The sequence below is a fragment of the Paramisgurnus dabryanus genome, chromosome 1, assembly GCF_030506205.2.
Source record: "Paramisgurnus dabryanus chromosome 1, PD_genome_1.1, whole genome shotgun sequence".
Classification (NCBI taxonomy): Eukaryota; Metazoa; Chordata; class Actinopteri; order Cypriniformes; family Cobitidae; genus Paramisgurnus; species Paramisgurnus dabryanus.
In genome coordinates this window covers 66968620-66992709 of record NC_133337.1, presented here as the reverse complement: position 1 = coordinate 66992709, position 24090 = coordinate 66968620, and the positions used below count along the sequence as shown (strand labels likewise).

Below are 24090 nucleotides of genomic sequence, written 5' to 3'. Positions count from 1 at the left end.
ATGATACTGATACGTTACATGGCTCTGTTCTGTTTTAATCCAAACATTATCCAAATGTGCTGTTTTTATAAGGTCATAATAACAATAAGGCAGTGCTCAAACTTTTGTCAGGCCTTAATTGAGGCAAAAGTCTGTTTCATAAGCATTTCGGGAGCTGAGGCTAGAAAAGGTTGTTCCACACAATTTAATAAGTGTGAATATTATATGCCTTTATTATACTGTCCCTCTCACACAGAATGATAAGTGAGAAAAGAGACTTAAACGCACATCCATTTAGCTTATCACACATACATGCACACATTTTAAGTCATCAATCTGTTGACTTGTTGAGATTCTGTATGATGAAACACAACACAGTGTGTTTAATTTTTTGCATGAACAGTTGTGGATACAAATATTTGCACCCTTGATAAACATAAGCAAAGAAAGCTGGATAAAAATCTGCATTGTTTCTCCTTTATATCTTTTATTTCTTCTTTATGTTTAGCATCATTGTAAAATAGCCAACTCTGTTCAAGCACACTTTGGAAGACAGTTTTAGTAAAAGAGCAAGTCTATATTGGGCATATTCTGTTACAGCACTGAGGCTGAGGCATCAGGACTTGGGTCAGTACAGCTGTCACTGCGTCAGAACATTATGGCTCTTGGTGGGGATGCATTATAATAAACCTGCTGTCAAACTGAGGTGTATAAGCAGCTAAAAGTTAGACAACACACCGGAAAACTTTCACTCAGGAACAAACCAACACAATAATACCAACATAAGAGATGTATTAAAGCAATATTCCACAAGATATTATATGGTTATTTTAGAGTCTAAGGCTTAAGGCGCGTGAGACATGAGCCGCTTGTTTGTGTTTGTGTGAGATGTTAATCAATGGATCAGCACTATTTCACTTTGTTTTGCTTTTGAATCTTGTTTTCTCACTGCATTGAGCTCATTTAAAACCTCATCATATTTCCGCAGCAAAATTCAGGCATATGTCGTGATATAGATTAAAGTCTGCTTTCTAAAATGTGTCATCCGCTTGTTCTGCGTGTCTCTTCAGTGAATAAGTTTCACTGTTTAACATGGCACACGTGTGTTTCACGCTGTGAACCAGGAAGTAGACTGGATGTAAGTAGAAATTATCTTTATTGTAAACACACACGGTATATAAAGTAGACAGGTGAGTATTTAGATGTGGTAGATGACAGCACTTAGTAACAATGTCTTTGTTTGCAGGAGCGGATGATGATCAGAGTGGTCAGTTCTGAGATGAAGATACAAAAGAGAGTCCAGGTAAGTGTAGCTGGTGAGTCTAGCCTTTGAGGAATGAGACAAGACGGGGATTGAGTGAGAAGGTGAGTTATTTAAAGGGGTATGGTGATGAAGCACAGCTGATGATGATTAGTACTCAGGGGAATGTGAACGAGTGGGAGGAGTGAATGAAGAGGTTGATGGTTCTGGAGATGGGATCCTGACACTACCCCCTCCTCCCGAGGCGGCTCTTGATGCCAGATGAGAAAGGTAAGTACAGCGGCGAGGACTCCCCTGAGGTCTGGGGGCAGGACAGCCAGGTGGTTGGAGTGGAATTGGGTAAGTACGGCTGGATCTCAGATGTCCTCCCGGAGAACCCACGACTGGTCATCTGGGCTGTTGTCCTCCCAGTACACGAGGTATTCCAACTGGGAGCCTCGCCGCTGGGAGTCCAGGATTTCCTGTTCCCTGTAGATGGGGTCTTCTTCAATGGGAACAGGAGGAGGAGGTATGTCATCTGTGCTGTGGTCTGTGGAAGGAGGAGATACAGGATCAGTGAGAGGGTTTAACAAAGAAACGTGAAATTAAGGGGAGATCATGTATTCCGGGCGTAGGTTGAGTCTGTACCTCATTCAGCTGCCTCTGCATGGTGAAGGAACCGATGTATCGAGGAATCATCATACAACAGGAGAGATGAAGGTGGATGTCTCAAGTGGATAGATATACATTTTGGCCTGGTTGGTACTCTGGTGGGTCTGAACGATGACGGTTGGATTGATCCTGATGACGTCTGACGACTTGTTGTAGGTGAATGGAACGAGTGATAGACAGCTGGAACCGCTGAAGGTTCTCCTGACCAAAGGAATAGAGGTGGTTAGCCCAGAGTACACTGGAACGGGGAGAGTCCTGTGGTGGATTGAGGTAAGGAGTTCTGAGCATATTCGGCCCAGAGGAGATAGCGGCTCCAGCTGTCCTGGTACTGATGGCAGTAGGTATGGAGGTGGCGACTGATCTCTTGAATTTTACGCTCAGTCTGACCGTTGGTTTGAGGATGATAACCGGAAGATAGACTGATGGTAACACCTAGGAGGTTGAAAAAGGCTCTCCATACCTTTGAGATGAATTGTGGCCCAAGGTCTAAGACGATATCTTCTGGGATACCAAAGTTTCGGAACACATGGTGGAATACGGTCTCAAAGGCAATGGGCAGTTTGGGAAGTGGTATTTACTTGCATCCCTTCAAGAACCTATCCACGATGTCTAGTACACAGGTGTTAATCTGGGACTTGGGCAGGTCCATTATGAACGCGATTAACTAATGTTTATGCATGTGATATGTGCACCATGATTTAACAAAGAAAAAAAATATGTCTTAAATCATTTTGCGCTTAAAAAGGCTTGGCAGCAATCAGAGAGCACTTGATCCGAGTTGCTGAACTCAAACGCAAGTGGCGTTAGTAGATCGAGGATCAGCTTTGCTTATTTGCGACCCTGAACTAATTTGCGTTGCTCTTAGTAGATGGTGTTGGTCATCAGCCGTTGCGCCTGTAATTTAATGTATAATTTATTTAATAAATAACCCACAGATATTACCACTCTTATCTGCGCTTTTTTAGAATTGCGCTCTCATGCTAATTTGCCCCGTTTAGTAAATCTGACCTATAGAATGTTCTTTATTAAAGAAAAGGTGTTTTTATCCGATTATACAAGTAATCGATGAAATACTCAGTAGTACTCGATTGTTAAAATAATCGATAGCTGCAGCCTTAGATGCAATACTACTCTATAGGTACTCAAGATTAACATGAAATTAGCAGAAACACTGTGTTGTGTTATGTGAGCTTTAAATAATATTTATTTTTCAATAAACAGGTTAAAACCTCACACTCTGAATCCCCTAGCATGCCAAAGTCACTGCCCACGGACTCCAGCACTGACTGTTTTGGATTTAAATTTTATCTACTCTAAGCAAGTATTCAAATCTTTCAATATTCAAAATATTCCTTAAATGTGGCAGAAATTGTAGGTCTGCATGGTCAACAAGTTTTATTGATATTTGCAAAAAGCATGCAGTAAATAAATAACATACAGTACAATGTAGGATAGGACAAACAAAGCAGATCCTAGTTTACTGGTAAAGCTTTTATAGAGACCAAGGAAGCTGCACAGTAGACCTCTAAAAATACATATACAGATGATTTACTGAGGTCAACTTTGGGGAATGTCAGAGGGCTTGTGTTTGATGAACATAACTACATTTTAGCCTCCTAGCTTGCTAGGAAGCACCTTATGAAAGTAATAGCATTAGCAGCAGAAACGTCATAAGTTAGATTACCAGAGAACACATACTGGATAAATGTATACATTGGATGCAGTTACAGTACTAGATAAAAGTGTCTGCCAAACACATGTATATGTACAATCAATTTAAAAACTTTTCTGAAGCCATAATTATAGGTGGTAATACACTGGCCAAGAACATTATTGTCCCAGTAACAACCAGTTCACACTATTGATTTTGGATGTGTTGTTAAAACATAATTCTGTCAGAGTCAAGTAAGCAATACATTCAGCTCAAGGTGAGTATACTGACAGATAAGGAACAGGTCCCTTGGCACTTAGTTTGGGTCATAAATACTGAAGAGAAAGAAAGAGACTCTTTCCTACTTTTTTTCTCAATGTCTTTCTGACATCGAGACCCAGCCAATTACAAACCAAGAGAGCAGTGTTTTATTTACAATAAGGTCCCTGCCCATCAGATTTGTACAGAGAGATGTGGCTAAAACCTTAATGGAAGGTATTTTCTTACAATTTAAAATATATGAATAAAATGATACAAATCCATTAAATGAAGGACCTTACTAAAGTTAATCCATTAAATAAAGCAGACCTGCTGATATTTTGTAAATGTCCCAAATAATGAAAATGAGGTTAAATGACAAATTTTTATTTAATTCAGTCATTTATTATTTCATTCATGGGTTAAAACATTGATATAATCAATCAGGTGTTTTAATAATCGGTAACGGTACATTCACAATGAGCGAACGTGTTAACGCTTGACAAAAGGCATGTCTGAAGCATGGCCAACAGCCAATCACAGTGGCCGCAACACATGCTCCGGTCTTGGATAAATGTAATTGGCTGGTTTGCACTAGGTTATTTGCATATGACGCAAACGTTGGCTATTGAAAAGTTGAGAAATGTTTAACTCCTGCCGCAAGCAACGGCAGTGAAGTGACGTTGACGGATTCACAATTCAGTTCGGCAACGCATGACGTCACCCATTAAAAGTAAATGAGAAGTGTTAACGCTGTGCTCTGTGTGAATGTACTGTAAGAGCCAGTGACCTGACATAGAACTACACCGATGTCGCCAACAGTATCTGCTCCATTTAGTGTGTATGAGTGTACCTGGTAATCATCACGTTGCGGGGACCAAATGTCCCCACAAAGATAGTAATACAAGTAAATGTTTGACCTTATGGGGACTTTTTGAGGTCCCCACGAGAAAACAAGCTTATAAATTAAACGTGTGCGTGTGTGTGTGTGTGAGTGTGTGTGTGCCTGTGCGTAGCCCTTTACAGAGAGAGTATACCTTGCTCAGTGAGGGTTAAATGAAATGCAAAGATCACACTGTGAGGATCTCTTCATCATCAGTCAGAAAAACCTTAACTCCACCCTGAAGCTCACAGCTGTATCATCACACTGACATTAAGGCTGCAGGTGGCAGAGGGCATCACCGTGTTTTAATTATCTTCTGAGCACCTGGGCTACATGAACCATAAATGTGTTAAAGAGCACCTATTTTCCTTTTCATGATTTTACATTTCCTTTGGTGTGTAAGTGTGCGTTAGTACATGTTAACGATCTGCAAAGTTGCAAATCCCAAAGTCTACGATGACGTGTTTGTCCTCAAATTGATGTGTTACAAGCGGGAAAACTCTGAGCGACTTCGACAAGGGCCAAATTGTGATGGCAGAGCATCTCCAAAACTGCAGCTCTTGTGGGGTGTTCCCTGTCTGCAGTGGTCAGTACCTATCAAAAGTAGTCTAAGGATTAAAAGGCGTGAACCAGCAGCAGGGTAATGGGTGGCCAAGGCTCATTGATGCAGGTGGTGAGCGAAGGCTGGCCCGTGTGCTCTGATCCAACAGACGAGCTACTGTAGCTGAATTGCTGAAAAAGTGAATGCTGGTTCCAGGGTTCCCACACCTTAGTTAACTTCAAATTTAAGGACCTTTCAAGGTCTTTCCAGGTCCACTACCCTCAAATTTAAGGACTAAGTGTGGGGACACATTTCAAGTGAGAGCAAGGTTACATCGTGTTACCTTTTAAGATACATTGTTACAGTTCCCTTTTGAGGTCACTAGCCCTGCATCACTGCAGTGACACTTTGGGGATGCCTCCAGGGGTAAGTGTGTCTGAATGTGTATATCAAATTCAAACAATGGTGAGGCTTAACGACAAACACAGGGTGACGCGGGAGCCAGGAAGTATATCACTCTCTGAAATATTGCCAAAGACAGCATTACAGGGATGCAGGAATTATGGCAAGGGAGACACAGCGTCTGGTTCCCTTCTCAGGGAACAACAGTTACATAAGTAACCCAAGATGTTTTCATGTGTTAAACACAATTATGCAAAAAAGCATTTTGGTCAACATTTGCATGCAGAAGATATAAGCAATTAAAGCGAACAATTTAGCAGGTGTGAATTTTATGATATTATCCGACACTACACATGGAATAATATGGATTTTTTTTTTCAGAAAACTTTCAAAAAAATGTATCTATGTTTGTATATTTTCAAAAACTTCCCAGGGCCTTGAATTTTTTCCACCAGATTCACAAAATTTCAAGGATTTCAAGGATCTGTGAGAAACCTGTGGTTCTGATAGAAAGGTCTAGAGGAGTCCAAGCCTCGATGGGTCAGGACTGTTTTGGTGGCAAAAGGAGGACCTACTCAATATTTGGCAGGTGGCCATAATGTTATGGCTGATCAGTGTATTAACCCAATATAAATTATGATTATTCCTGTGATGGCAAAGCTAAATTGAGATTCGACTCAGACTCGTGGCAAAAGACTCCAGGCTTGATTCGGACTTCAGGAAAAAAAACTTTGAAGTTGACTCGGACTTCAGGGATACAGACTTTGGAGTTGACTCGGACTCCAGCTAAAAGACTTCATACTTGACTCGGACTTCAGATAAAAGACTTGTGAACATCTCTGGGATATATGATAATAAATGTATCCTTTTGTTTTTGTTGTTCTCTGTCTCTCTTGCTCTTGAAGTGAGTGGGTTTAAAAGCTGATGCTGGAGAGGTCTTTGAAGAAGAAAATGGTAATGAGAGGGCTACAAACTTCTAAAAGCCTGAGCTTCAAATTTACTTCCCTTTCTCACATAGCAATTGCAGTACATTTTATTTGTGCTCGGCTCATACAGTTTATGGCACTCTTTCTGGCTTTTCCATCTTGACAAAGTCTTTACTTTCATATTATTAGCCGGGGCTTTACAGACATCGCAAAGCCAAGATTACAGATAATTCTGCCATTATAACCATTAGTCAGGGTAGACACCATCATTTTTGTGAATACAAATGGGACTGTGAAGGATAGTGATATTAATAAGCTGTTCTGTCATGTGTTGAGGTAAGTGGTCAATTTTCAAAACTTAGTACAAAGGTCTACAGAAGCAAATTGTGTGGCTTTAACAATCGGTTAATTCAACAGCAAGTGATACAGATACATGTTTTAAATGAAAACATGAGGTCCTGAATAAAATATTTTACAGTACTGTTATCACATTTAGAAAGACAGTTACATTACAAAACCAGACAAACTAAATCTGTATGTAATACATGTAATGTAATACACTACATCGATAAACCTGACAGGGACATTGCAGCTATAACAGCTTTTACTCATTTTGTTTTGTGGGAATTTTTGCCCATTCTTCCAGTAGAGCAACCGAGGTCAGGGAGGGATATTGGATGAGAAAACCTGCAATCTACATTCCAGTTTATCCCAAAGGTGTTTGATGGGGCTGAGATCACTTCCACACCAAACACATTCAACCGTTTGTTTATGGACCTTGCTTTATGCGCTGGGGCAATGTCATGCTGGGAGTGCCTCCCCTAAACTGTTCCCAAGTTAAAAGCATAGCACTATCCAAAATATATTGTATTTCCCTTCACCCTTAAAAACCAGCCTCATACTATTATCCCTCCACAACTACATAGTTGGGGTTCTCCTGGCATCTGCCAAACCCAGACCATCATACTGCCAAACAGAAAAAGTGATTCATTGCACCAAAGTATCTGTTTCCACTGCTACGAGTGCAGTGGTGGCATGCTTACAACACTCCATCCGACTCTTGGCAATAAACTTGGAATTGTGAGGCTTACTTGTAGCTCCTCAGACATGGAAAGACGTTTCATGAAGCTCCCACCGCACAGTTTTTGTGCTGAGATTAATGCCAGTGAAAGTTTGGGAATCGGCAGAGCACTGGTGACTTTTATGCGCAATGAAAATTACAGAGTGCTTTTATGTATGTGGTCTTCTGCTTCATGGCAGAAGCTTTAATGCTTGTGTCAATGTTATAATCAGGAAGTATTCTTTTTTCGAATGTTTTTATATTATGTAGAGATTAGTTTCAGTGTAATTTCCATGTGGTGACAACACACACCTAAAAGATAACACAACTTATGATGTTATATTTATATCTATGGGTGAGTATAGGAAATATATGTGTGTTTTTATGAACGTGCTGACATGGCTCCTAAAATTTTTTTGCTTAGGGCCCCTAAAAGCTAAGGACTGGCTGTGCCCCCTTCTCTCTGATGCCTACCTCTTTCACAGGGCCCATGTGCATATCTTACACCTCTCTGATTGGTTTCTTATACTTAAAGTTGAAAGCTATTTGTTAATTTCATTAGAAAAAGTTATTACTTTAATGAACATGATTACTTAGATGTGGTGAAAAGGTCAAAAAATGATGAAAAGTCAATTAAAAATATATAAATTGACTAAAATGTCAAATCTAACTTCTAATTTGCCTACTAATCTTCACCAGTAAGAATTTGTTCAGAAATTTCAAGCTTTAAATCTTGCATGAGCTAAATGATCAACATCAATGTTCATCCATCACAGCCTTATTATTATTCACAAGTATTTAAATATTGCTTGCAATCTAACCAAGGTCCATTTATTCAATGCTGTTATTTCTAAAATTATGATATTTGTAGTTCAGCCAGGGTAAACTACTTTAAGCTTTTTGTTTGGTTTCTAGCATGTTGCTTTCAAAGAATCAAGTACTGTGTGTTTTATAATCTGTTAAGCAACATTTGGCTGTGTCTGAAGAACACTAATGACAAACCAAAGATCTGTGTTTGTCTATGAATCATCCTAAGATACTTCAAAGCCTAGCCTGATACGATTAACAGATGTCTCATTTGCCACGTACACACTGCAGGTTAACACAGTTGTATTAATGTGGTGAATCTCATAAAAAGATATCCAGGTCATCCATCCACCTCAAAATACAAAAGAAGAAATAGTCTATTTTAATGTGACTTCCATTACAATAAAACACTGTCCCCTAAAATCTCATTAACATAATGCTTTATTTTATAGACCTTTTGCAAGACGTCACAGTTACGTCACTGCAAGTTGGTTGTGTGATGTGGTGGCAGAAAAACAGTGGAAATGAATTACACACAAGTGAAAGGGCAAGATAACTCAATTGTCTTGTGCTGTTGAGTGTCAGAATAGGAATGCCAAAAAAAGATTGCCTTCATTTTTATAAAATACCGTCGTCGAAGACATCATTTGAAGATAAACGTAGGTGTTTATGGTTGCAGTAAGCCCTTAAACGGTCAGCCTGGAGTGATGAAATCATCTGAAAATCTTTTAATAATTAGAATAGAAAATAATTAGAGAAGATGTCCGGTGTTCTGTCGAAGTCTGTTCCCTCTATGCATTCTCATCACATTACGTTTACAATTTATTTAGAAAGATTACAGTTTTGAATGAGTTATGCTGAAAAAGCAAAAATATCACCATTTATTAAATATTTAATAATGTTTCCGTTTTCTATTATTTCGTTTTACTTTATATCTTAGCTTAAGTCTTCTTCCTGTTTGTTCTAAAATGATTATGTTTACATACTTAATAAATAAATAAATATAGCACACACACACACAATGTAAAGTGTTATTAATATATAAACACGGCTATGCATATTAATTTGTATGTAAACATAATAGTTTTAGAACAAATATGTAGGCTATACATTTATATATGGAGAAATAATAGAAAACAGGAAAATTATGAAATATTTAATAAATTGTATTATATAGAATACATGATTAAAAATAATTGATTTACAATAAAGAACAATACATATACATTACATACACACACATATATCAGTAGCCGAGCCATTTAAACTTTTAATTTATCTAAAAAATAAACGTAACGTGATAAAACCGTTTTAGAAACATTACACAAAAGGGAAACATAGGGGAAATAGACTTCAACATAACACCGGATCCATAAAAATCACAGTTAAACGCTAAAACACATTTATAAAATAACGTTAAGGTGAGTGTGTCTGCTGCATTCTGTTAATGACACGGGAATAAATAAAGTTTCTTTGACATTCAGTTACACAGTCAGCGTTTTTTCTCTAAATAAGTTTAGGTAACTTAAGTTCAGATAACATAATTACAAAACCAGCAAATTATTGCATGCACATACGGTACAAAGCATGATTATTTATTTAGATTTCAGAATGAGCACGTTTGTCATTAATACTAAATATGCTGCGGTCTGTCTACTGATCTGATACTGTAACAAAGATGAATGTATAATAACTGATTAAAAAGCAAAATGTACAACTTTCAGTAAATAACTATGTACATGCTTAGGACGTTTGCGTTGTAATAATGTACAGGGTAACTTCAGATATATAAAAATGAAGACTTAAAGTGATCTTTTATCATTAAAATCTGATAACGTCCATTGATTTAATAGAATGTTTGGGTATACCAACATGGCGGCGCGGTGGCTTCACAATTGTGACGTCATGCGCAATCCGGTCATTTATATAGATCAGTGGATGAAACGGGTTCATCCTTTTTTGAGCTGAAAATAACCCAGCATTTTATAGTCTCTATTAAGGATCGAGTTGATATCTTTGAGGACCTATTTTGTACTGGTTAAATGTTGGGATACAACATTTTTAACTGTACTTTTAAAGGTACACCATAGGTCCTTAAGGCACAGTAATGTACCCCAAAATGTACAACATTGAATTATGTTTACTAGGGCTGTGTATCACCAACAATTTCCCGATACGATGCGTATCCCGATACAGTGCCACAATACGATACACATCACGGTATATATACCATTCTGAATTACATTTTTGTTCAGAATTTATTATTATCTGTTTATTGTACATTGAATAAGCAGTGTTGTAACAGTTTTGATTTTGCCATTCATTTATTCGCTTTTGGGAAAACTTGTAGAAAGATATAAAATATCGGAGCTGCAGTACTTACCTCATGTTGTTTTAAAGCAGTTTTACAGAGATAGTGTATTACCCTAGATATTATATTCTTTCATTTAATTCTTTTATATCTATGAATATATGTATCACCATGCATTCAGAATAAATACTATTTCTCTATAGAAATCAGATATCACAGCTATAGTTTGAAGTAGCTCTATATCGCTTCTCCTACCTAGACACACACGTGCAGCTTTTTCTCGTGGTTCTTCCCAAATGCCTGACTGCATTATAAGAGAGCGAGTAATAAAGCAGACCGCACTTCACTGATTTTAAATGCACGCAATAGCTTTTTTAAGGATTGATTACGAGACGACGTTCAACACTACTTTAACTTTATGACTCGTTCTTTGCAGCAGTTTAGTCTAAAATATCCTCGCTAACTTCATGACTCACCCTTTGCAGCAATTTAGGTTAAGATATCTATTCTTTTCTACTAAACTCATTGTGAGAGAGAACGCGGCACGCTTATGCAAGGTGTGCAGACAAGTGCGCGAGACGAACACTGAAAGTCAAGTATATCCCGCTACATTTCTTTCACTCTACGTACTCCGCGTGGTCACATATGCGTCCTTTCCATACAGATCAACTGATTCGTCACCCTACCTTCAAAAGTTAATGTGAATCGATATTGAAGGCGCTGTATTGTAACGATACATGGTTGTATCGATATTTTGAACACAGCACTAATGTTTAGTATACATGTTAAGCTACAAAGCAGAATCTTAGGGTACCACCCCAGCCAAAGGTACAGTTTTGTACTTTTTTCACAACGTGTCGAAAATCTCCATTCATAGTAGGAAAGGAGTAAGGACTGGTTATGAATGCAGAGCTGAAACTTGTTGTTGGACAGTGACAGCTCATACAATGTGTGTCTCTCTCCTCCAGCAACAGTACTAGCAAATCAACAGAGATGGAGGAACGTGTCCTTACTCATTTGCAGACCTTGATACGAACCTGTCTCTCTATTGGATTTGCTCGTATACCAGACCAGCTGTGTAAAGGCAATCCATACAGTATAGGGTTCAGAGAAACTGTTTATAATTGACTGCTTAAAGACCATAAACTAAAAACAAGACTGCTGTTAACGTCACGTAACAAACAACTGCACAATGATAAAACTTGTCATAGAAAGTGAATGTAAAAAACTTTATATTTTTATTACTCATATGGCAAATAGATTTTTCATGTTATAACATTTAAACTGCAAATAAATACAAAAATACTTATTATTAAAATGACTTGTTATGGTTAGTGTATATTTCTAATACATATAGTTACCTATGCTGCATGTGTTTTAGGTCATGCGAGTAAGTGGTCCGTGAATGGACATCTTCATAATCTATCCTTATGAGTGACCTGTGTTTGGATGCCAGCAGGTGCTTATTTATATGCATCACAAGCAAACGCAAAAACCCTTAAACTTGCTGGGCTGGGCTTAGCTGTCACTCAAAACATGACAAAATAACATCTTATAAATATTCATCAGCACGTCGCAGTAAAACTCCTTGAGAGCTCAGCAAATCTGTCCGACACGTATTGTCCTCATTATGATCTCCAAAAAAATGCTCTGTGTGCATTTACAATGACCGATCGGTCATTTAGCCGCTAAATGTATTAAAGATTTAATCTGTAGACGTACCTGTTGTTTGCCATTTGCTTAATTGTGTGAAACATAGTGTAATTGACCTTTCTAGCAGATCTTAAATGATTGATGAAATGACACGTCTTTGGCAGTTAGCATATAAACAAGCATTCGGCAAGCTTGCATAATGACAAAGCAATGAAATGTGTGGGTTATTGTCGGGATGCGTGCGGCAGGAGAGAGGAAACTCGGATGACAATGAACGTGGAACTTTAATGACAAAACAACTAAACAGGCAAACTTTAGCAACACACGCATGAAACAACATTAGAAAGAACTTACAAACGACTAGGGAAAACAGGAGAACTAAATAGTGGATCTGATCAGGGTAATGGCTGGCAGGTGAGGATGATTGAAGATAAGACACTGGTGTGGAAGTGTGGAGAATCATGGAGGAAGATGAATGAGGATGAGAGACTTTAAAATTAGTTAAGCTTATTTCCATCTTGTGAAAAAATCTGATATGCATTTCACTTAGTACTGCTAATATTTACTTTTTATAAAATAAACTGAAGCAACTGATTGTTTGATAGTACCATATACAAAGATGTAGCTAGGGCCACCCTTTTTAGGAAAAGCAGTTTCAAGTAAAATGTGTTTGATATGATGCCATGCTGACGAGGGGTGCGTTTCTCGAACAACAACGTAACTCGCTGCTGAACCCCCATAGAACGATGCATAGTTGAAGAAACTAGCTATCTTGGCACATCACAGGACCGGACCTAGACGAGAAGTTGTGTTTTAAAAGTGCATATTTTTCTTGTCAAAAATGACAATCGTTTCGCTAGATAAGACCCTTATGCCTCGTTTGGGATCGTTTAGAGTCCTTTGAAACTCCGTTGAAAAAAACTGTTAAGTGTTGAGTTAAGTATTAAGTGTTGGGCTCTATTAAAGTCCATTAAAATGAGAAAAATCCTGCAATGTTTTCCTCAAAAAACATAATTTCTTCACGACTGAACAAAGAAAGACATCAACATTTTGGATGACATGGTGGTGAGTAAATTATCTGGATTTTTCTTTTAAGAAAATGGAATATTCCTTTAACAACCCTAGGATTTGCCCCCAGAATGAAATGATCTATTTCATTTTGTTTAATGGTCTGAAAATAACAAATAACAAAAATAACAAAAGTTTTGGTTTCCTAAAGACAGGGGGAGACAGCGATCCTGAATGACCACTATGTGAAGGGAGGTTTGGTAGCCGGTTTGTAGTTAACATTGTATGCATTATAGTACACATTTAGGGGCTGTACACACCGTAGCTTTTTTACGCGGCTGAAAAAACCAACAACTGCTGGCTGTTTTGAAAAACGCTGCACTTCCATTGGAAACAACTGAGAACATGCGCCGGCCGTGAGCTTTGATGTGAAGGCCCCTTACACAGCAACGTTAGGGGTGTGTCGTTTTTTATACGCTTTAGCTATGAAATATGAACTAAGGTAATATACAGTACTTGTTGTTTTTTTGCTTGTTATCAGAAATAAACTACTCTAAAAGGACTTTGTTCTTATTAAGTCTTGGCGGAGTTTACTGGAGTTACGTGTGTTTCACGAAAGCCGTTTGTTTATGTTGTTACTGCTGAAATTGTCTATAGAAATGATGTCTCCAGTGATTTTTTTGCCACCCCGATAAAATCACTGTGTATTAGGGCCACCCCTAAAATAAGCATTCTGGCTACACCCCTGCATAGATATATTTTCTTACTATATACTGATAATTTTGTGATAATACCATATATTCTCTATATTTTCTGTAATCCTCTTTTTTACATATGTTTGTACTGCTTTGTATTTAAAGCTTTGATATTGTAAAAAGCAATATAAGTCCCCATGAAATCAAAACTTTGTGGTATATTGCGGTGTTCATTTTAAACAATTTATGTGTTGGCGTCATTCATTCTTTAAAAAATTATATATGCCCACATAAACTTCAACCTCTTAGCTGTCACCCCACCTTTTTTAAGTGTGGGGGGGTTGATGTGCACATTCAAATTAATATAACTCTTCAATTTTTTGGTCTCAAAGTCTAATCTTGATCTTGTTTTAAAGAAGACAATTTAAGGATTTTCACTGAAAAATGAAGGTGAAAATATTAAAGCAACACTATGTAGTTTTTACCTTTAAATAATGTCTCTAACATTATTTCAGTGATAGAACAACTTTTAACTGGACAAATTGTACTGTTGCTGCAACCTGAGCCGCCTCCTAGCTGCTACAAGCACACTCTGAAAGTGGCGGTGGAGGGTAGGAAACACAGCCCCGCCCCTCCCCCTGCCTGCAGAAGAGTGTCTGATACCAGGCACTGTTGCGCTTTACAACCACATGGGGGAGCTGTAAGTCATTTTTACATGGAAACTACATAGTGTTGCTTTAACAAGAAAAAATGTTATAGGGGTTTAAATTTATTTTAATTAATAAAAAGAAGCCAATAACATATTAATTTTTTTAATAAAAAATTAAATATTTCATAAAAGAAATAATGTAAACAGAAAGCCATAAGTCTCAAGTAGTTGTGATCCAAATAAAAAAAAAAAAAAAAATAAGATTTGTGTCACACTTTTAGTAGTATTACCAACAAAGGTCACTAGGTGTCAACTGTTTGCAGCATACTCTTGTCACAAATTCATAAATTACTGTAACTGCATTATTATCAATGCAAAAAGGTTTTGAAATATGAAAACTACATTCTTAAAGATTTCCAATGATACATACCGGTAGTTTGTAAACATTTTTGAAGATATTTAATAGGACATAGTTTTATGAATATATAAAATGTATATGCATTCCTATGGGAGGGAGGTCATGTAATAAAAACTGTCACTACATTATTTCTATCATCAGATGACCTTGAAATAAGAAAACTACATTCTGAGAGCTCTCCAGTGATATATAGTTTATCAAGATTTTTTAGGTTTAGAGTAGGGTTTTAGTGTTATAAATATGTAATAACAAACTGGGCATATCTGTGTTCCTTGTTCCTTGACTCTCACTACATCATGATTGTCCAAAAATGGTGATGCAATATGAAAACTACACTCTTAGAGCTTTCCATAGATATATAGTTTGTCAAGTTTTTATGTTTAGACTAGGGTATTAGTCTTATAAATATGTAAAAACACCTATGGGCCCATGACACTTTAGAAAATGACTAGCACTATGTCAGTCTTTTCCCAAAATGATGATGATAAATGAAAACTACACCTTAGGGCTTTCCAACAATATATAATTTGTCATGATTAGATAAGAATTCATATGCAAAACACTCAAGTAAACATAGGCCTCCCGCTGGTGGAACAGTGACAGCATTATCTACATTTTAAGGCACACGCTTATCATAAATAAATCACTTACTCACTGTATTCTAAAGGCTTAGACCTTTCCAACAATATATAATTTGTCATGATTCAATAAACATTTACATCCAAAATATTGAAGTAAACTTAGGCGTTCCTCGAGAGGAACAGGTGACAGTTAATCAAAATCTGAAAATGTACTCTCGCCTCTTGTGGCGATCCTTCTCTGATGAAGCATTTTTATTGCAATGTTTTATGTCTATTAAACTTTTAGGACAAAAAAGCAAGGATGCTTTTCAATGTCATAGTACAAGTGTATCTTACTTACTGATGAAATTTATCCTATCCTACAGCACTGGATATGACACTAATATGTTACACTACAAGTCATCAATTCTCATTTCAATAAAAAAAAATCATCTTTTAGAGCTACACCACTTGTTCATTTTCTTGTTACTGTATTTGAGACGAGTGTGGGCACCTCATGAAAAATTCAGAGAGATACTCTGCACCCCGTGTGCCCCAGTTTGAGCTCTAATGTCTCCTCATATCCTGCTGAACAATATTGTGTGCAATTTCGAGCTAGTTACTGTTGGAGGCTGAAATGGGACACCATCTTTCGTTCATTAGAAACGTGTATTCAGCCCAATCTATAATGTTGGATTTTACAGAACAAAGAGCATCCTACCAGACCATCCAGCAACTACGCTTTCTTATTACCCTCATTGACACTTTTCGGCAGTGGGGAACCTTCAGGGCCTTCTACGCCTTCAGAGAAGGCCTTAAAAATTTAATAAAAAGATTTTTTATAAATAAAAAATAAATAATATAGTATTCAATAAAAATATGTTTTTACATTTTTTAATTTCTATTTAATTCTATTTAATACAATACATGTAATATATTTTCTCTCATCTATGTTCTGACGTTAAGCTTACTGTCAGGTTCATGTCATGAAAACATCTAATCCAATCAGAATCGTCTGTCTCTATTAAGGCCCGGTTATCTGGCTCATTCATTGGTTAGGACTTCATGAATCCCAGGGAAGGCCAAGCTATGTGTTTTGGTGTGGAGAGTGACGGGCAAATTGACCAATCACGTTTTGATTTCAAGTGGGCGGGTAAAAAACAAAACATTGTAAGCCTTCATGAAGTCCTAAGCATGCAACAAACTGGATGCGAGCTGCCGTAAAACACCAAAGACGAAGATCATAGACCGTTAATATTAATACAGTCTTGGCCCGAATTTCTGCGGTGAGAGTGGTTGAGGTAAATGGCGGAAAACGTGATTGACGTTGTGGCTAGCTTGATAGAGCTGAGGTAAAAACGAAATTACTTAAGCGCGTACTCGTGAAGAGCACAGCTGGGAGAAGCGCGTGCAGAGGAGCCTGTGCATATGACGCGAACACGAGAAAAATAATGGGTTTAATTATACTTTTACTTCCTGACAGTTTCACTTGTTACGTGAGGATAGTAATGACTGACAGACGACGCCGAATTACATACAATATAATTTCCTAACTAAATCTGAGAGAATGCGAAAACATTCAAATATTTTTTTCCTCGCTATACCCGATGGGCAGGGCGGAGATACATTTTGGTTTTGCGAGCCCTGGATATCTTATAACAACAGTTATAAGCCACAAGGAGGTGCACTGAGAACGCAGGGTGCTATTTCCCCTTATGAAAAAGACAAACAAGGTATCCTACAGCTAAATATATATTTCCAAAAAATAAAAAATAAATTAAAGAACATAATTTAAGCTTGTTAAATGCAAATTTACAGAGCCCCTGTCATTACAGAGCAGCAGAGTCTGTATTTGTGTTTATCAGTTAGATTAAAGTAATTTTAAACTTTAAAACTGCATTTAAAGGCAGACAATGCCCATTCTGTAATTTAACTTTGCGTGCTCAGAATTTTTACACGTTCACTGTATGATTTAACGAAATACGAATAGCCTAGTATTATGGATGGAGAGGCATTTGCACTTCATTGCATATTTTGAAGGCCCAGCTGAAGTACCCACGGTTCGCCACTGCTTTTCGGGGCAGGTTGCTAATCTTATATAGTTCAGGACAATTTATGAATCACTTGTGAACATGACAGGTTGGCATTATCCAACTGAGAGGGCAATCAGCCAATCACTGTGCTAAAAAGGTTTTATTCATTCTGCCTTCTTTTACATGACTTTCACTTGCATTTTCTGGTGACTGCAGGGTGTAAGGTTGTAATCATTCGACTGTAATCAAACTCCTTCGATTGACCAGAATAATATTTTTTCCATAGACACTTATTTAGCTCAGTTGGTAGAGCATAGCATTACCAGTTCAGAGGTTGAGGATTTCCAAAAAACACAAATAATGGTTATTAAATGTATACCTTAAATGCATTGTTAAGTTAGCCTGGTCCAACCAGACTGTAATATTCATTTCATTTGTACAGAGAGTCTGGCCACGCTCCATTGCAAAGCGTTACTTCCATTAAGGAGGGTCCATTGTTGAAGTTTAAAGCTATTGGATCTGCCCAGAGTCACTCAGGATCTGCCATACGCAGTCGCTAACGTGTGGTTGTGACGTATATCATTCGCCAAAACCGGCCGGAAAAAACAAGTACGAATAATCAGACCAAACTTAGCAAACCTGGTTCTTGCTCCGGCTTTAACTTCTGTATATTCGGCAGCTTTGCAACAACGGACCGAATAGCTTTTCTCACGTCTTTCTCCGCTGCCATTACTGAACTACAACTCAAACTGACGCACAACCTCAATGTCATCGTTTTTAGCCACCCCCCTCTGTTCGCTGATTGGACCTGCAGATTTTTGCAGGAGAAAACGAAACTCTACAGAGCAGTCCCAGACGTACTGCTGAAGCAAAATGAAAATTAAGCAGAAGCACGTAGGAGGGCGGCGCCAGGCTACTGTTAAGTTGCTTAAAAAAAAACTTTTGCCAATGCATTAAAGGGGCAATAAGTAGGATTTTAAGTGTTTTATTAATCAAAATCAATGTATTTATTCATAAATATGTCCTCGTTGGTGTCAAATGACCTCTGCCAGTGATCTGACTTTTCTTTGTAAGTAGGGATGCACCGATAGGATGTTTTGAGCCGATACCGATACCGATTTAAACAGACAACTTCTGGCCGATACCGATGCCGATACAGATATTAAATTAAGTCTATTAGCTAGTTTATTTCTGCATCAAATTATTTTTACTGAACATGGATTGGATCTAATTAACATTCAACTGACCAACATAATAAGAGAGGCACAAATTAAGCTAAAACAAATATAATAAGACAGCATGACAACCTTCAAAGGTGGTTTTTGCTATTCAGCATTTATTTTATTAACAACATTAACTAATTTTTTACATATAATGGATTTCTTTATGCAGTTAATTAATAAACAATCGGTATCGGCCTTTCTCGTGCTATTGCCGATATAGCGATGGTTTCAAATTCATCAAAAAACGGCCGATAAATATCGGTGGCCGATACATTGGTGCATCACTATTTGTAAGCTTAGAATTTCTTCTCTTTACTTACATTGAACGGGTAAGTCCAAGGAGGCATCCATATCGTTCCGCCGTATTGATAAACTATAATAGCAGAGAGGGACAAAAAGCACTTGCCTCATTCAGAACACGTGAACCAGCTGCAACGGACAAGGAGATCAGCGATTACATAACGGCTACCGTAGTTGCAACACGCATTTGGAAAGGGGAGGAGCTAGTAAGCACTGTTCGTTTGAATGCAAAATACAATTCCACCACTAGATGGGGGTAGATCCTACTGATTGCCCCTTTAATGTAATATTTCAACAATCTTTTCAAGCCCTATGTTCTGTTAACTACCGTAAAACTTCAAATAATAGCCCGGGCTTTTATTTTCCCAAACCTATCATCACACCAGGCGTCTAAAAGAGACAGGCGTCTATAAGAGACAGGCTTTTAATTTAATTGTTCCAGCATGACAGCAGGAGGTTACCACTTATTACGTTTTATTTTTAATTTGAATGTGTTTAACAAATTAGTTCGTGTAATAACAACAGTCTTAAATTAATGGCAGTATAAATAAAGCAAACAAGGATATGTTTTTTTTATTGGTTGTTGCGTGAAATCTTACCCAGATACAACAGTGCTATTTTCTGATTGGCTATTTTGTAGCCTCTTTCTCTTTTTCTGTATTGGCTCGCTCGACTAGAACTCTAGGGAAGACGGGCTTGATAGAGAGAGAGAGCAGTGCGGCCAGATACATTTTGGGTGCTGCAGCATATTAAATATGATAAATAGCTTGTTGTGTTGTCATAGTGATGAGTAAGGGAACGACTGCGTCTGTCACGTGACATACCGGTAAGCAAAAAAAACTTTAGCGTGTTCAATCTGCACATAGAACTGTCTTAAACAGACTATCTGACAGGTTTTAGAAGATTAAATACAACCCGAAACTAAAAAACAGACCAGGCCTTTATTTGAGACAGGTGTTTATTTACCCAAACCTGTCGTCACACCAGGCGTCTAAAAGAAACAGGCGTCTATTTGGGACTCGGCTATTATTTGAAGTTTTACAGTAGTTATGCATGATTTGCAAATGAACTTTGCTTTTAAGTTTCTTCTGTGAACCAAAAAATGAATCGGTGTGATGGCACTTTGAATCAGATTGCTATTCAGTATGAATAATTCAGAAAGCTTACATTTGCAATGTTTTTCAATTAGTCAAATACTACATAACAGGACACTTTAGAAAACAGAAAGGAAAAAGAGTAAGGGATAAAGTGGATGCATGCAATATCTGCTTTTACCTAAAACAAAATCTAAAATTAATTTTATTGTTCTGATGAAAAACTGTAGCTTTTGAACAAATGCACTGCAGGTAAACCTATTTACATATGATTCACTTTGAGAAATGCTTTGTAGCCCAATAAATTACTGCTAGAAGAAATTACATATAAGGTTACTCAGAAACCAGTCAATTGTTCTGCAAAACCTACACTCTCAGCAGAAAAGGGTGCCAAGCTGTAACTTCGGGAGTACTCTTTCAAAAGTAAGTTTACATTTGGTACCGATATCCACCTTTGAGGTACCAATATGTTCCTCTGAGATAATAATATGACCAAAAGTGTACTTTTTGAAAAGGTCCAGCCCCCGTGACAGATATGGACAAAATTTTTCAGAAAGTGTACCAAAATGAACAGCAAAGAACAGACTTGGGTTCTCATGGAGATTGGTCTTGCCAGGCAACCTTGGAAGAACAAGCTCAGAAGCTTGCGAGAACACAGAACGCACTTGTGAGAATTGAGATGTGTGTGATATTCCTGTTGGTCACTTGACCTCCCCAGATTCAACATCGCAACATTCATAAAGTGACAAACATATCATTATCTGCATTATTATATACATTATTTAATTTTTTATTATGTTATTTTGTAATGGCAAATATGTTAATATTTCAGATACTATTATTATTTTCAAAAATAATAATAAATCTAAAATAAAAACTCAATTAAGATTAGTTGTTCTATGGCAATAAAACATACATTTAAATATCAAATTTGCGTATGTTTTTTATGTATTTAATACAATGTCTGCACTCGATGCATCCTCGATATCAAATAAACATCCAGGTATTTTCATGTGTCCTCTGTTCTTGCATTCTTGAGAACTGGAATTGAACTTCAACGGTTAATGATGACGTAGAAGAACAAGAACACAAGGACACAAGATCGCTGAAGAATGCATATTGAGAAACAGCCTTTGATAATGCAGAGAGTTGTAAAGAACCTTCATGTTGCTGGATAAATTGTAGTAAATTGTACTGTACAGCTAAAATAACATTATTTTTGCTTTACACTTTTAATCAGACTGCACAAAGATGTCATATCGTCAATCCTTACTCAAAAAAATTCTGGATAACTTTCAAACCCAGCGTTGGGTCAAAAAGGAACAAACCCAGCCATTAGGTTAATTTAACCCCAAAAATGAATATATTTAGACCCAGCAATGGGTTAAAACAACCCAGCATTTTGACCAAGTTTTGGGTTAAAAAAATAACCCAGCTTTTTTTAAGTACTGCTTGTTTATACGGAGAACCAACGTATCTGTGCAGCTTTATGAAGCATTGCTACATTATAAACAAGTGCCTGATGTATTTTCATTACAGCATCTCTGATCGCTTCAAAAGATGTAATATTCGGAGCATTTCACTTGAACATAGGGTTCACGAAGAAACACCTGTTGAAAGATGGCTCAGTATTGACTGTATTGGATCTGAGGCAGTGTGTGGGTGTGAACACAATAAGCTCAAGGCTCCCTGTGAAACTTTCACTGCTGGACAGCGTGACCCTATGAGGATGTATTATATGTAGGGGTGCGCCGATATTGGCTGATGATGCTTGCTATGCTTCTCAATTAGGGTTGTAACGGTATGAAATTGTCACGGTATGCTAATTGTCTCAGAAACTATCACGGTGTTTGTAGTTTCACGGTATATGTTATAAAATTATTATTTGTATTATAATCATCAGCTATAAGACCCTTAAATGAATGAAAACAGATATATAAAAAAAAAAACTTTGAAAAAAAAAAATAATAATGATGCTGCATCACTCATTTGAACAAAATAAGAAATAAGTTATTTCTCTTTAGCAAATGTTTACGGTATGATAACATGATACATGATAACGGTATGTTACAACCCTATTCTCAATGAATCACAGTGAAATGCCGCTACATCCAAAAGCCAGAGGGCGCTCTCGTGCAAAAACAATATGCACTGCAGACGAAAAACCATACACACAGCTATGACACCAGGGCGGCAGGGTTTCATATTTTATTGAAGCTTCCCTGGGCGCCGCCATTCCTTAACGAACACCCACCTGCTGTTAGCATCCTATTGACTCCCATTCATTTTGGCTTCACTTTGACAGCGAATAACTTTACATCTGATGCGTTTAAAGCAGTGGTTCCCAACCTTTTTAGCCCTAAGTACCCCCACAGCCCTATCAGTAAGGCTCGAGTACCCCTTCATCGAAACTAAACCAAAGTTGTGTTTAAAGACAAATAATTAGTAATATTAATTAATTTTAAACATTAAGGTAAAAAGCACTGACTGATGAAGCATGTTTTTCAACAAACCACTATCATTGCGATCAGTGTTTGCATTTTATCAGCTCATTTGCATTTTAAAAGATACACCCAAATATGGCTCATTTTGCTCAGGCCTACAAAAGGGCAATTTTGACATGCTATAATTAATTATCTGTAGGTTGTTTTGAGATAAAACTTCACATATGGACTCTGGGAACGCCAAAGACTTATTTTACAAATTTAAAAATTTCATCATATGACCCCTTTAAGGGCCAGATTTACTAACCGCTTGCGCAAACCATCATTTTGGCGTTAAATAACGACTGAACTTACTAAAGACACGCAGTAGATATTTAGCTCTGAAAGGGTGTTATTTTTGCGACCTTATTGCATATGCATTTGTGGAAGTTTTCCTTTTAGAAGCAACATTAATGCGAGGATAATATTACATTTTGCCAGAGGAACATACTTTAAAAATATATATATAGTTTGCCAAGCCATGCTATGTTTAATTTGCTGAAGAAAAGAGGAGAAGAACTCACGAGGAGAAGTCAAATCAGGTATTTCAAAACTTCTTTTAACCTTCATCTTTCGTCCTCCGGTTCTCAGTGTACTTTTACTTAGCTGGAATTTCACACTCCGCAGTCCGCATTTTCATTGCGATGTCCTGCCGAGGTCTCTTATTTGCGACCCTGTACTAATTTGCGCTGCTCTTACAGATTGCAATGGTCATTGTAGAAATGTGCTGATGACATTATTGTGCCTTTGTATTTTATTTGCGCCTTTGTAGTAAATCAAACGCAAATTTTCCGCTCCGGCGCTTGAGCTCTCCTTTTTAGTAAATGCCCTAAATTTACTAAAATCTCAATTAAGTTACTGATAATTAAAGTGTGCAAATAATTTAAATTATTCTGTTCAAATATAAAAGAGAAACAAAATGTGTTAAGACATTCTCTATAAATACAAAAGACATCATACGGGACAAAATATGTTAGCCAAAAACAATGCTTAAGGTTTTTTTGCATAATTTGAAAATGCAATGGCAGCTGGAATGAATATTATAACATTATTTGAACATTATTTATAGTTAATAAACTTTGTGTCTTTAGAAACTATTCAGGTTCATTGAAAATAGTCGTTCTTGAGTTGGACATCACCATTGCGTTTTGGATCATGCAGCGCATTTACTCTTGACGGCAAATTATATTAATGATAAAATGATTAAAATTACAAAGTTGTCCTTTTTACAATGCTTTCCTCAC

At 37.2% G+C, this 24090-nt stretch overlaps 1 protein-coding gene across 1 annotated transcript in view; it reads right to left on the bottom strand.

The window, feature by feature from the left end:
• The window catches only part of LOC135734633 (ras-related protein Rab-26), a 167213-nt gene that overhangs the window by 85568 nt on the left and 57555 nt on the right, over positions 1–24090 (bottom strand). The window lies entirely within an intron of this gene.